Source organism: Nilaparvata lugens, chromosome 2 (assembly GCF_014356525.2).
Source record: "Nilaparvata lugens isolate BPH chromosome 2, ASM1435652v1, whole genome shotgun sequence".
NCBI lineage: Eukaryota > Metazoa > Arthropoda > Insecta > Hemiptera > Delphacidae > Nilaparvata > Nilaparvata lugens.
The window spans coordinates 87,907,537-87,921,572 of NC_052505.1; the positions used below are offsets into that span (position 1 = coordinate 87,907,537).

The following is a 14,036-nucleotide window of genomic DNA, read 5'->3' on the forward strand; positions in this document are numbered from 1 at the left end:
GAAGGCAGAGACATCTCTACACTCAAGACAATAAATTATGCCAAAATAATTGTTTAAGCTGAACATTGTAACTACAATCATCAGTGAACAACACTCAAAGTATCAATCAAAGTATAATATATATCATGGGCCTACATTTATGTCTATTAAATTCCTAAATCTATCTGGATAATCAAAGATGGAGATTCGTCGGGGTAATATTTTCAAATTTAATGAATCTCGAGAAATATAAATCATAGACTTAATTCTCGTCGCTCATAACTCTCTGGATCACTTGAATAAAGGCATAGAGAAAAGGATAAAAGCATAAGTCTTTCTTTTCTCTACGATAAAACTCATGTGCAAGACCCTTTTCAAATCCTATTGGGCGATTGTGGAACAGTACATCTTCATCCAGGGCCAGATTTAATGAGTTGGCGCATATTGGAGAGAAAGGGAATTCTAGCGGAGGAAGGCAGAACTAATTCGAAATACTAAAAATATGGGAGTGGCTACGGTAATGTAAGTCACGCCCCAAAATCAACGAGCAGTCTCATTGGTCAATAACTTGCATGTGCCGTTCTCAAGCTGCTTGCTTCCTATTGGCGGTAAGCTGTGAAGGTAAAATGGCGACTGTTCATCGACCAATCAGAAAACTCCTTGGTTTTTGAGGCGTTGACTACTGATTCACCCACTTCTACTTCTATATGAATTGCATGTTATTGTCCTGAGAAGTGTATTTTACGATAAGAATGCAATAAGCGGGTTATTCATTCAAGTATTTATTACAAAAACGATTTGAAAAGTTTGAATTAGATTCAGAGCTGGAAGGCAGAGCTGAGATTTTGGAGAGTCTCTTTTGAGACTCGTCTTTGGGATTCACTTTGTTCTAATGAAATATTCTTACAATTAATGATATCACCACTTTGAATTTCAATCGCAGATGAGTGCCCCGCATACACACATCGATTTTTGTTCGTACGATATTTTGCCGTCCTTATGAATTCTATCAGATTAAACGGAAATTGTTTGAAATCATCTGTTTGATCTAATAGAATTTATAAGGACGGCAAAATACCGTACGAACAAAAATTGATGTGTTTGTGCGAGGCTTAAGACTCTTCTAAATGCCGAACCCATTGATCACCGATTATCCCATTATTCCAATAAAAAACATGTCGAAAGCACCCTGATAATAATATTTGTGCTTACTAGGCTTAGTAGCTACACTGTTAACGTGAACTAGCTACTCATATTATTGAATTAAAAACAACGGTAAACCGCCAAATTTATTTCAAATAAGTTCAAAGATAGAAACAGAAAATATTCTTCTTGAATTTCTAATATGTCGTTAATTGTGTCCTGTAAAAGGTACCTATGTTTAGTAAACATACAATCATCACACTTTAAATTATAACTAGTAAATAGAAGATTCATATTGATGCCTTTTACTGGATTATTTCCTACACTTGATTGAAGTAGCGATTGTATCTCTCATAGGTACATAGTAAATGATCCTATCTATATTTAGTCACGATCAACTCAATATCAAGAATGTAGGTTGTATTATTTTGTAATGTAGAAATGAAACAATCGTTCATTCTTCATTCTTTCGTTCAGATCATCGATAACAGTATCATTGCAGTTAACCAACGCGAGGCTTATGGGAAATGAACGGATTATTTATCCACATTGTTTTATTGAAGCTCTCCTTTTATAGTCAACCTGAGAACTCAATCTTGATAAAAGTACTTGTAGACTATAGGTGTTTTCATCTATATCTATTCTATCCACTTTTTACAATCATAATTGCTGCTTATAGTACCGTAGTGTGTTGTAGATGGAAGATTATGGTTCCAAGAACGAACAGGTACCATATAAGAGGATGGTAAAACATAGTGATATTAAAGATGTCTTCTACTAATATGCATGGACGGGAGTAGCAGAAGAGAATTTACCGAGGAGCGAAGTATAGTCTTCGATAATCATATTCTTTTCAATTATTTCAAGAAATCTTCCTTATTTAAAATTTAGAATCTTAATCAATGACTTGAAAAATGTAATATATTCACTTTGATAAGAGAAGTAAAGTAAACACTTCACATTCGAGGCAGGCTATTCGCCATAATGTTATATGATTTTAAAATAATGCATATTATGGAACATGAACGACCCCGCACTGTAAGATAGATAGATAGATAGGCTGCCTTTATTTTAACCTGGAGGGCGAAGTTAGGGCGCATCCGGCCCTCTCTCCCACTTGACCCTCCTATACAATTCTAATGTATCTACATCACAACATAAGGAAATATTATTTCGAATAGAATAATAAGTAATATGATAAAAAAGTATAAATCATTATTTGAAAAAAAACAATTTCATTCAATTTTGTAGAATATTGAAACTTGAAACTATATATTTTAGACTGAAAAAAATAATAAAAAAGTTAGAAAATAGAGTTATAGAAAGTTTTTTAAGCAAGAAACAATGACATTTCACGCAAACACACACTTTCACACACGCAAATACACCATGCAACTTGAAACTATATATTTTAGACTGAAAAAAAATATATAAAAAAGTTAGAAAATAGAGTTATAGAAAGTTTTTTAAGCAACCAGTGATAAGAGAAGTGAAGTGAACACTTCACATTCGAGGCAGGCTATTCGCCATAATGTTATATGATTTAAATGCATAATGATTTTAAATTCTGAGGGGTTGTTTAAAACAGTATTTTTCCACTATTTTCAGTTATATATTGTAATGTAATGTATTTTTTGGAAGAATAAATTTCAATTTTATCTAGTTCTATATACTAAGATACAGATAATGTTTATAATGAGCGGTTATGACTGACAAACTCAACTTTCAAGCTGATACACCTTAGACCTTAGAACTTGATTTACAGCTTGATGAAGTCCTTCAAAAATTATCATCTCAGTTGTAAATGATCTTTAGCTGATGTAAATCGTAATACACAACTTTTCACTATTATTTTAGGAGGCTCTTTGTGTGATTACTTCCAAGATCATTGATGAACCAATACAGAGAAATACAATGAAGATTTGAAACCAATCTTGGCGATTAATCTAGATTTTATATTGATAATCAATGCACTGTAATCACTCTAATATCACTCTCTTTTATCATTCTCTAGACAGGACTATTGTATTGTATTGTATTGTATTGTGTTGTATTGTATTATATTGTATTGTATTGTATTGTATTGTATTGAGAGTCTTGACAAAAAAAGTTTTGATCCGCTTCCATGTAGAGACAACTTCAAAATGGTGTGTAAGTCCTGCCTGTCCCCTGAGTAATGTGACCAAGTGAACACGCATCTGGCCAATAGAAGGATATAAAAGTATGGCCTACACCTCCTTGAAGGGGACAATTTATTACCGATATTGTCTGGGACTGGTCAAATTGATTTGGCGCGTAATGCCATAAAACGCTAGAGAAGGATCCCCTGCTGGTAAGTCCATCTGTTCATCAGAGCTGTGCAATAATCGTAAAGTCAACCGTAGCAGAAAATTGGGTTTGTCCTAATAGGGTCAATATTGTTAGACATAATTAGGTTGATATGTCAGCTACGCACTTTTTTAGTATCATAATATACTGAGGGCTAACACTAGTAGAGAAAAAGGAGTTGTGATTTGGATTTTCATTGCTATTATCAATTTATTATTTGAAGAACGCAATGAGGTATCATGAATGGCAGAATATGGATTCATTATTGATTGAGGATGGTTGATGTTTAATAGAAGGTTCCATCGATGATTGAAAACGGGCTGTATCAACTTGTTTCCGAATACAATAAGAGTTGATAGAATTCAACATCCCATTTCAAATCTTGAGTCTAGAGATTTGAGATTGTAAAAAAACTATAAGCTAGAGGAAGATTTTATTTCCATCAGGATGTAATTTAATAATATGATTTTTTTTTCTATGTTTGTTTTTGAAGTATCTAAATCTAAAAATCTACTTCTGCGAAAATAATAAAGAACTAAAAATTCATGAAGTGAACTACCATAAGACTACTCCTATTTCGGACTATCTGTAAGCTTATCGAAATTTTGGAGAGGTATAGCATAAGGTTACATTATTTTTTCTCTCCCCAACATTTTTGATGATGTACTTATTGGGGTACGCGACTAGGTGTCAACCCGACTACTTGTCCCCTTTTAAAACTGGTTCTTAGGGGACAAGTACAGGAGGCTCACATGGACCCACCATATGTGTAATTTAAAAACATATCTTTTGATACTTTTAAGAAAATTCTACTTTCTTAGAAAACTTTTACCTCAACCGGTTTTAAGACAATTGTATTTTGCTCTTGTAGATTCTAAGTTGAACTACGGAATAACCTTTTTGGGGCTCCACTTATAAAACACATATAAAGCCGTTAGTCACTATGCAAAAATCAATAGTCCGTGTTATGAAGGGTGTAAGGAGAACCGAGCACTCATTCCCAAATGTACAATTGTTTACCTTTGCGCTACATCTATGTTTTTAAAGTATTATCTCCTTTCTTTATGCAATCCGGGGATCCTAGTAGGCAAATGTATGAGGGTTATCATTTATATGCAACAAGAATGTTTGTTTTTTTTGTACTAATTTTGCTAGTTGTTTATTCTTGTTGTAATTTAATATTACTTGTATTTTATGTATGTGTGTGTAAAGAAGTGTAACAAACAATTTTTTAAGTCCACCTAAAGCTTATAGAACTTTTTTTCAAAAATCTTTTGTCTTTCTGAGTCCAAAATTTTCTAATAATGTACCTGATAACATAAAACAAATCAATAACATTCGTTCATTTGAGAAACAAATTATCAAATGGCTTATTTCTTCTCCACCTGAAAATATTGAGGGGTTGTTCATTGTCATTGGTTAACTTCATGGACTTCATCATGGTTGAAGTTGGATTGTACACACTTGAATTATTATATTAGTGCGTGAATGGTGTGTGAATCTGTGTGTGAATGTAGCATCAAGAATTTTTTTTTTGTTGTTATTGATACTCCTACTTGCGAGCGAATTTGTTTTAATTCAGCAAGTAGTATTTTTTATTTTGACTTTCTATTAGGCCTATTATTTTCGAGATTATCTTAAACAAATTGCAGTATTCATTCATTATTGTTAATTCAAACGTGTTTCATTTTATTTATTGTATGTATTATGCTATACTGTCAAAATAAAAATTATTTGATTTGATTTGAAGTAGACGTGAGCCATACCCGTCTACTTGTCTCCTTTCTGAGGAGGTGACAACTAGTCGAGGGGACACCCTGACGCGAGGGTGCGAGGTGTCAAGTTGTCGTTTACGGTCTTGACTAGTTGGCACCTTTGGTCCAGTAGGTGTCAAGTAGTCGGGGGGACAACTTGACGGCAATGGCATATTTTTACGAGGGTACAAGTAGTCGCCTAAGGCCAAAATGACCAGGTTTCAAGTAGTCGGGGTGACAACTAGACGGCTACCCTACTTATTGTATGTATCAATCAATCCATAATATTTCAATGGATGTTGCTACAATGTATGTGGCATTCACCAATAGCATTGGAGAGACGTTTAATGGAAATCCTGCTACCTCCTAATTGATTGATTTACCAAAAAAAATGAAGTTTTTAAGCTGATGTGACGGTTTAGGAACATGTGAGTTAATTCATTTTCAAAATATTCTTTCACTTATTTCACTTCTTATAATAATTTGGGTTAAAATTGCATGCTTTTTTCTCCTCTGCATTCAACAAAGGATTATTTAAATAGTTCGTATAGTTTTTCTTCTTCATTAACAGTCATAAATTTCACTGTTCAAACATTGATTATTGCATTGATTTATCAGACGAGTACAATGAAGACTGTGTAGGCCCTTTGCCTTTAATGAAAATAAAGTAACTGAAAGCAGAAATGGAATACAGTAACTAAAGAGTAGAGGAGAAACAAAGGAGGTGGATCTCTTTGATGTCGCCTACCTTCTCCGCAATCAACTGGAGAGCTCATTAAAATTTTTGCCTCGGACAATTGCATGTTAATTGTTAACTCACCGGATACGCATTTTTCGCAATCCTGTTTTTCTTGTATTCCAAACTGATACTTCGAAAATATTTGTTGGTTAAAACTTGCACTATCTATCTTTGTGCCAATTACCTGGCCCAGTCTAAAATGATCTGAGAATGAACATGTAATGACGACGTAATTCCCAGACTAGAGACATAATGAGCGGTCTCTTCATCCATCCGATAACACTTGGAAAAGAACTCGACTGATTCTTGGTGGCTATAACTTTTATGTAACTTACATAGGATTGTTGGAAAGGTAATTGAATTTAACATTCAATTGCTCATTCGTTGCAAATCATAATAATTATGTTGTACTCTTGCTGGCTGCAAGAGACGTCATACCGTGATAGATTCAAGATGATAAGATTCAATTATTATTAAACGAAAATCCAAATTAAATGCTGTAAATCACCCCGAAGACTTCAAATATTGAAAACAGGGTGTACAGCTAGATAGAAATTCATTAATTAGCATTTGAACAAATGCAATTTCTAATTTATCTCCATCTATGATAAGATTGGTTGAATTTCAATCCAGAATTTAACGACTTTTAGTTTGCATGGTATGGATATTGATCTTTGAGACTTGAAACTCATTTCATCCCCAGATATGAGAAAATTATGGAGACTTTATGAAGAGTTATGTTCATCGTACTTTCAATGGTGGAGATCATCACAAAAATATTTGAAGTGAAAGCCAAAAGAGCTTTCTTTTTTTATTAGGCCAACTCAGCCCCTTCTTTGATTATTCTTCTTTTACGAGTATCCTTTTCATTCAACATATTCCATTTAAAATTTTTAGGTTTTTCTTTTTGAATTCTAGAATGAAACGGTTTATCAATCCTGTATAAATTTACACTCTCCAAAATTTATTATTATCGTGATCCAAATAACGTGAAAGAAACCTGATCAGTGTATACATCACTCATCACCCTCTGACGTCTCTTCAAACATGTGCAGTTTTGATATGGAATCTAATTATAATTAGTATAAGAACATCTTACAATATAACTTCTATTTTCTATTTTCTTCTATTTTCACAGTCATCAGAATGCAAAAATCAAGAAAGAAAATATTAGCATGGAAAATTATTAAAATAAGACAGTGTTGAAATTAGTTTAAAAGACTGGGATTGACTTACTTTCATCTTTTGGGGAGAAAACTCTTTGAAGGAATCTGAATCGAATCTAATATCAAACTGATCTTGATTTAGGATTACCTTCTATTTATTCATCGACACAGTCGAGCTTTGTTGGTTTCCATTCTGCTTCTTCATCTCAATCAATTGCAGCGAATTGAATTTCTTGAATGGTAATTTGAAATGCAAAAATGCCATATCGACTGACAATCAATCGTGCTCTGATATATATCTCCATCCAAAGATCCCAATTTAGATGTCAGTTTTTAAATAGCAATTCATGAGCCTTGACAACTCCTTGCGCTTAACAATGAGCAATTACAAATTAGCTTAGCATAATCTTATTAGAATACAGTGGTAAAACCACTGGATACTTCCTAGAATACGCGTATTACAATCTTGTACTTTCTAGAAACTTCGGTATTTTATCCTTTTGAATAAATTCCTAATTCATTTATGAGAAGGGTATGATTAATAAGCGATTATTACGTCTCGGGTAAATTGCTGACATTCAGTTTAAAAGGAAGTTGGGCGATTTCTTAGAAATTTATATAAATAGTTCTATTGAAATTAATATGATCAGGATTCAGAAAGTGATAATAATTATTATACCACCTCATGAATCGACAACTGTCCCCCATAAATGATGACGAAGGGAATGTATTGGCGCCAACTTCAGGGAAAGGGACTTTTTACTGCAAAGTGAAGATGTATAGCATTGATGGAGTAGAAAGAACTACATCTGTAGACATAAATCTCAATTACAGCTGCAAGTTTTGTAAGGGCATACTTGAATAAATTGTATAGTTATTATAAATCTTCACTAAGTCTATCAAAACTAATGTATAGCTGCCGTTTCGACTTCATCGTTTTCTCAAACATAAGAATGTATTTTAGTTAAAATACTGCCTTGAATAGTGTTTTATTTCAACTATTTTCGGATGTTATAAAACTTCGAGGTGTTCTCAATTTATTTGAGGTATGATGAATCAAGATATTTATTAATCGAGGTATTATTCAAGATATCAAGATTTCATTCAATTCAAGGTATTTGTAGGCTACAAATTACCTGACAATAGCGGGGCAGAGGCCAGACGGCTTGCTAGCGGACTGGGTGAGCGAACTGAACGGCACCTTCTCACAAAGTTCAAACTGAAAAGTTTCATAATCGTTAGAGGAGTAACGGCGGTGCCTAGCAGCAGAGATTAATATATAACTATTCCTTCCTCTGTGCTACCAGCGAACGATTGAACGCCTATCGCCGACCGGGACATACAACGAGCAACGAGCCGTTCGCCGCGCGGCGCAGTCGAGAACACGCGAACATCTACGCGAACAATGATGCGTAGCCTGAACAGAGAGCAGGACACAACACTGCAGGCAGATAGGCTAAGCACTGCGGCAATGAGCGAGTTCCGGCGACCCTCCCATACACCTAATCAAATAATGTCGACTGCCTGCGCATGGCCCATCACCCATCACCCAACACACTCACTCATTATACACTAAGCAGTTGTCATCGACACACCAACATTATGTATTCAATTCAACAATCAAATCAAAATATTATTTAGACTATAAGGCGGGGTTAGACGTGAGAATCTTCTCTACCACTTGTAACTTTGAAAGGTGGAATGGGCAGATGTGGAGAGTGATGGGCAGGTTGAAATTCTAAAACTCAGAATAAAAAACAATACAAAGTACAAATGTCAAACACAAACACAAAGTTACATGCTTCTTGGTGGGGTGTGCTGGGATCGGGGATACTTGAAGGCTGCAAGCTCCTCTCAAATTAGGACAAATATATCTTATAGGCAGGTGTGGAGTTTTATTGGCAGGTTCGAATTATGTCCAATTCCAAGAACACACATTGAAAACAAAATACAAAAGCAATACAAACCAAGAACAAAAATATCAAACCCGTATACAAAGTAACTTGCTTCTGAGAGACTTTAGGGTGCAAGCTCCTCTCACATTAGGACAAATTAAATATAATATATCGCTATGATTTATCATCGAATCATTGAATATGATTTAATTTGAATCAAAATATAATATTCATTATGATGAATAATCATTGAATATTATTTCCGGATTGAGACGGCTATGAGAAATCTGTGAGACTGCACCTAATTGATGATGAGTAGGCTTACATCCTGATCTCAACGTTCTTGGAAAAAGCACTATAAGGATACCAAATAATAAGGATAAAAAACCTTGAGACGGTTTATTCCACGGTAGATATGAATCAGGCTGGGTACTACTTTTTATACTCACATATATTTGGAATATACTTCAATGTATCTCACTCGGGGTCGACCCAAGAAAGTTTCTGAATTAAGACTGTGGAATGTGTGGAAGATGATCAACATAAAATTATCCAGGATACAGCAGCTAGGTATCTTATAAACTGAGTTTAGATATTTCCAAGTATGGGCGTGTAAGGGCTCCAAGACAAAGGAATAGCAAAGATTTTGTTGAGTCATATAATATCAGGTTGTATTGAAGAGTATCTTCTGAAAAGCGTGATATCAATCTTACTCGAGAAAGGAGCACAGGAAGAAAAAAGAACAATTTCTGTTAGTTGCATTCCCATTTCTGATTCATGCACCTCCATGGAAAATGACCAACGACCTTGAAGAAGTTTAACAATGGTAGCGTGAAATATTCACCGGTCCCCTTTTTTTCTACGTATGAGTCACGTGCTTTTGTCACATGCTCACGCCCTTATACCTATTCAAACAAAATCCTAACAGAATATGGAAACAAAAGAAAGAAAAAAAAATTTTGGACTTTCACTATACAGACATGCTTTGATTCTCTCATTCAATTCCATTCCATTCAATTAGTCTACTGTTGTCTCAGAACTCCCCCTAAATAGTTAAATCATTGTCCCAGCAAGAGAAATTCCTACCAGTTGAGTCATCTTATTGTGGGGCCCTCCTATTCAAATAAGATTTGTTAGTTGCTTCCGACAATAATTTATAAGAGGACTTCTTTAAGTGTAACAATATCATTGATGGTAAAATTCTTGATTCACATGAGAATTTTAATAGGGAAATGGATTTTATCTACTCCTATAAGCATAACATCGTACGGCGATAGATTGATTTGGCGATAGACTGATTTGACTATCAGTGGAATTATAAAATAGCTTGAATCGTCTTCAAACGATTTCCTTCATTGTTATGGTGCAGAGAATGTCTGACTCACTTTGTCCAACGAAACAAGAAGGTCAAGGACTATTTGAGTTATGTGAGAAAAAAATCTCTCCGTGAAAGTTATCTTCAGAATAATCTTCACTAAATTTCATGTTCAACATTTCAAGTTCCATGGTCTAGAAAAATGAATGGATTGAATGATAAGAATTAAAACTTGAACATTTTGAATATCCACCCTCTGTCATGAAAGTGATGAATCTTGGAGGAAAGAACACTTTTTTCTGTGATCCAAGCAACCTCCAACTTGTTTATAAATTTCACGCCTCGTGAAAAGATAGTTCACCACATAATTTCCTCATGAACTTCCGAATTCATTTAAAAATCACATGTCACTTACTTTATGTCCTGGTATCTCGGGATACAGCAGTCAGACAGCTTGACTTGGCTCTACCAGATGAAAGTCTCAAAAACACCGGATGCACCGTCTCAGGGTAAAAACGGATATTGGCCACTGATCAAATACAAACTCTGCCAAAATTTGTTTCTCATGCAAAGTGAGAAATTCTACTGTCCGCTTTGCACTTTCCGTTGTGAATGAGCTTGCAAAATTATCATCTGAGTGCAGATTTAGTTTGTTCACATTTTGTGACTGGCTGAAACCGTTCATTTGAGAATTACCCAACGGATGAAAACATCAATTTGTAACAAAGTTAATAAGAAGTGACAATTTTTGTGTCATGTACCTTGGGCCTATATTGAAATTAGAGATTTCTATCTATTGGATAGAGCAAACAAATTCAATATTCAGGAAATAAGAAACTGGCTATTGCCCAAAACGTCTTCTATTATTCTTAATTTTGTCTCAATATTTGTCAATAAATGAGCTTTATTATCCTTCTCCATCACAAGTCCAATGTTATACAATGTCTATTACTGTCTTTTTCCTTTAGGGCTACTTTTAATACGAATAAAAATATAAATCTGAGTACCCTTTTAAATTATGACTTGAAAATGGCATTAGTAGCCGAAACCTGTCGTGACAAAATAATTAAAAATGGTACTGAGATTTATATTTTTTATTTATATTGTCTATCACTATATGTCGTCCTGTCTTGTACTAATGGAAATATACAAACGAAAACTACCGTTTAGAAATAAATCTTTTAAAGAAGAAGAAGGAGCATTGATATACAATGAATGCTCAAAAGAGGCTAAAAAATAATTGAATAATCATCATCAGAATCTAGGGAAAGTTTAATTAAACTATTCGCTCTCGTTAACATGATTCTTCTCAATAAAAAATGAGTCAATGTGAAACATATTTGACACTTTTCCCAAGTTTTGGATAGCTTGAAGATTTCACAAGCTCAAAAATTAGATTAAAATCCGGAGTAAGTTCGCTCTCTTTTACGAGAATTTTATTGTTTCAAATAAAATGATCTGATCATTGACTTATTAAGGCTGTGCAAAGGCTAAAAATAAACTTTCTACACGTGATATTTCTCTAAGTTTTTTGATTTGTATATCATCAAGCTATCAAAATGGAAAAGTTTTCTCGAATCGAAAAACTTGGAAAAATATCACAAGTAAATAGTTCATTTTTAGCCTTTGCACAGCCTTAAAGACTGGAGCACTCTTGCGTTACAATAATCAATAAATGTTGTAAACTATTATTTTTTATCATTACTAGGGAATCATAAAACTATTTATTGATTCAAAAAAAGTTGAATAGTTTTATTGAATAAGAATCGTTTTAAGGCTAGTTCGTTGATTGGAAATTTAATCATCGAAGATAATCGAAAAATTCAAATCGAGTTTATCATGACTATTATTGTTTTTCAAATTAAAATCGTTATAATTCTTCCAATAATGCTGTTTTTTTTTATTAGAATTAGCATATATTGTTTAGTAAATTGAAATGTAAATCATTGAAGAAAATCAATTTCTCGAATTTTATTATCATTGTTGTTTTGTGGTGAACCACAGAGCTACTCCACCTACTCCACATTTTAATATATGTGAATATTTCCTATTTTAGTTATAGTCATGTGGAATATTTCTTGTATGTTTAGTTTTGAAGCATTTGAATTTGAAAATCTACATTGTGAAATTAATAAGAGCAATATGAAAACTTGTAGTACAATTTATTATTTAAAATATTTCAACGACTAGAATGTTTAGCCATTGATTAAAATAACCAAATAACTAGAATATAAAATGACCAAAATAGTTGTATAAGATGACCAAATAACTAGAATGACTAGTCGTTGTAATATTTTAAATAATAAAGGGTACTACAAGTTTTCATATTAATTTGTACAAACGTAGCCCATTCAAGTGAAGTGTTTTTACATTGTGAAAATATTTGAGGACTATGTGTTACGTTATCTAAATTTGAGAGAGGTATAGCATAAGGTTACCTCATTTTTGCTCTCCCTATCATTTCGATAATGTATTTATTGTATCAATGAATGAAGAATAAATATCTTAGTTCAATTGAAAATTAGGGGCCCACGTGAAATTACATAGACATTTTCTGAGTTGTTGTGAACGTGATATTGTGGTAGTAAGTAATTCATACTGAATAAAAAGGCTAAATATTGTCAAAACACAGATATATTAAAAATTGAGATACCTGTTTAGGGTGTTACACCAGTTACATCAATCTCTGGTAAACTTGAACTAAGTAAAGAGCAGGAGTGTTTATACTAACGGGACGAACAATGTTATTGGTGGATGGACCTATCAAGGTGAACGTCTGTCATTGACCTAGACAAGCATCACCCAACTTAGTGGTTCATAGCTTCATACAAAAGTTATTAAAAGGCGAATCGAAATTACGCAATTAGATTTAGATGTTAAATTAATATACGGAATAAAATAATTTGAGCATGTAACTACATAAACTATCATTGCTGTCTTTGCTGTTATCGCCATTTTGTTTGAAGCGATAATTGGGAAGGGGCTTTCCTAGGCCAATGGGAGACGATCACCTTGATAGGTCACGACATCCACCAATAACAGTGCTTGGTCAGTAGTATAAATGCTGCTCTTAAGTTTACCAGGTATTGATATCACCGATATCTCGATTTTCAATAAATCTGTAGCTGACAGATACTCGGTCCATTCTAGAATTAATCGAAATATTTCAAGAAAGCAGAAATATATTGTTTCCAAATTTACATCGATATGAATTCTCATCGCTAAATTATATTTACTCACTCATCTAATAACTATTTATCACTAAATATCGGCTTGAAGCTGAACAAGATTACGAGGCTAATTATTTTGATTATTAGAATTGAATGGAAATCGACTTACTATTTCTATATTAGGAGTTATAATTCGGTATCAACCGAAATTTCAAAAATGCTTTGTAGGACAAACAAAATGCAATTTAACGAGACAAGAGTAGGAGGCCAAAAGCCTCTGACAGGAAGACAGTTTCACTGGATTCAGCAATTTTTCATGTGAGAAAATGCGTAAAATGATACTTTAGCCTGTTGTAAAATGGACTGATGACAGGAAATTCTACGAAAAATGGTTTCATTGAATGAGAGTATTTTCCGGACTAATATTATTTATTATGAGACAAGAGTTATTAATAGGTCTTCAAATTGATTTTACTACAACGTAAACGGGAATCAATTTACATTCGCTTTGTCTCATTTATGAATGAAAACTGATTGATAATGTTTT

At 33.5% G+C, this 14,036-nt stretch overlaps 1 protein-coding gene across 3 annotated transcripts in view; it reads right to left on the reverse strand.

Moving 5' to 3' along the window:
• Positions 1–14,036, reverse strand: part of LOC111057547 (ion transport peptide-like) — a 514,789-nt gene that overhangs the window by 49,237 nt on the left and 451,516 nt on the right. Inside the window, exon 1 of one of the 3 annotated variants that reach the window (XM_039422025.1) lies at positions 8,246–8,574. The exons of the other annotated variants lie outside the window; for them this stretch is intronic. The gene's annotated coding sequence lies outside the window, so the exon portion shown is untranslated. Of the gene's footprint in view, positions 1–8,245; positions 8,575–14,036 lie in introns of those variants that run through there. 3 annotated transcript variants of the gene reach the window in all.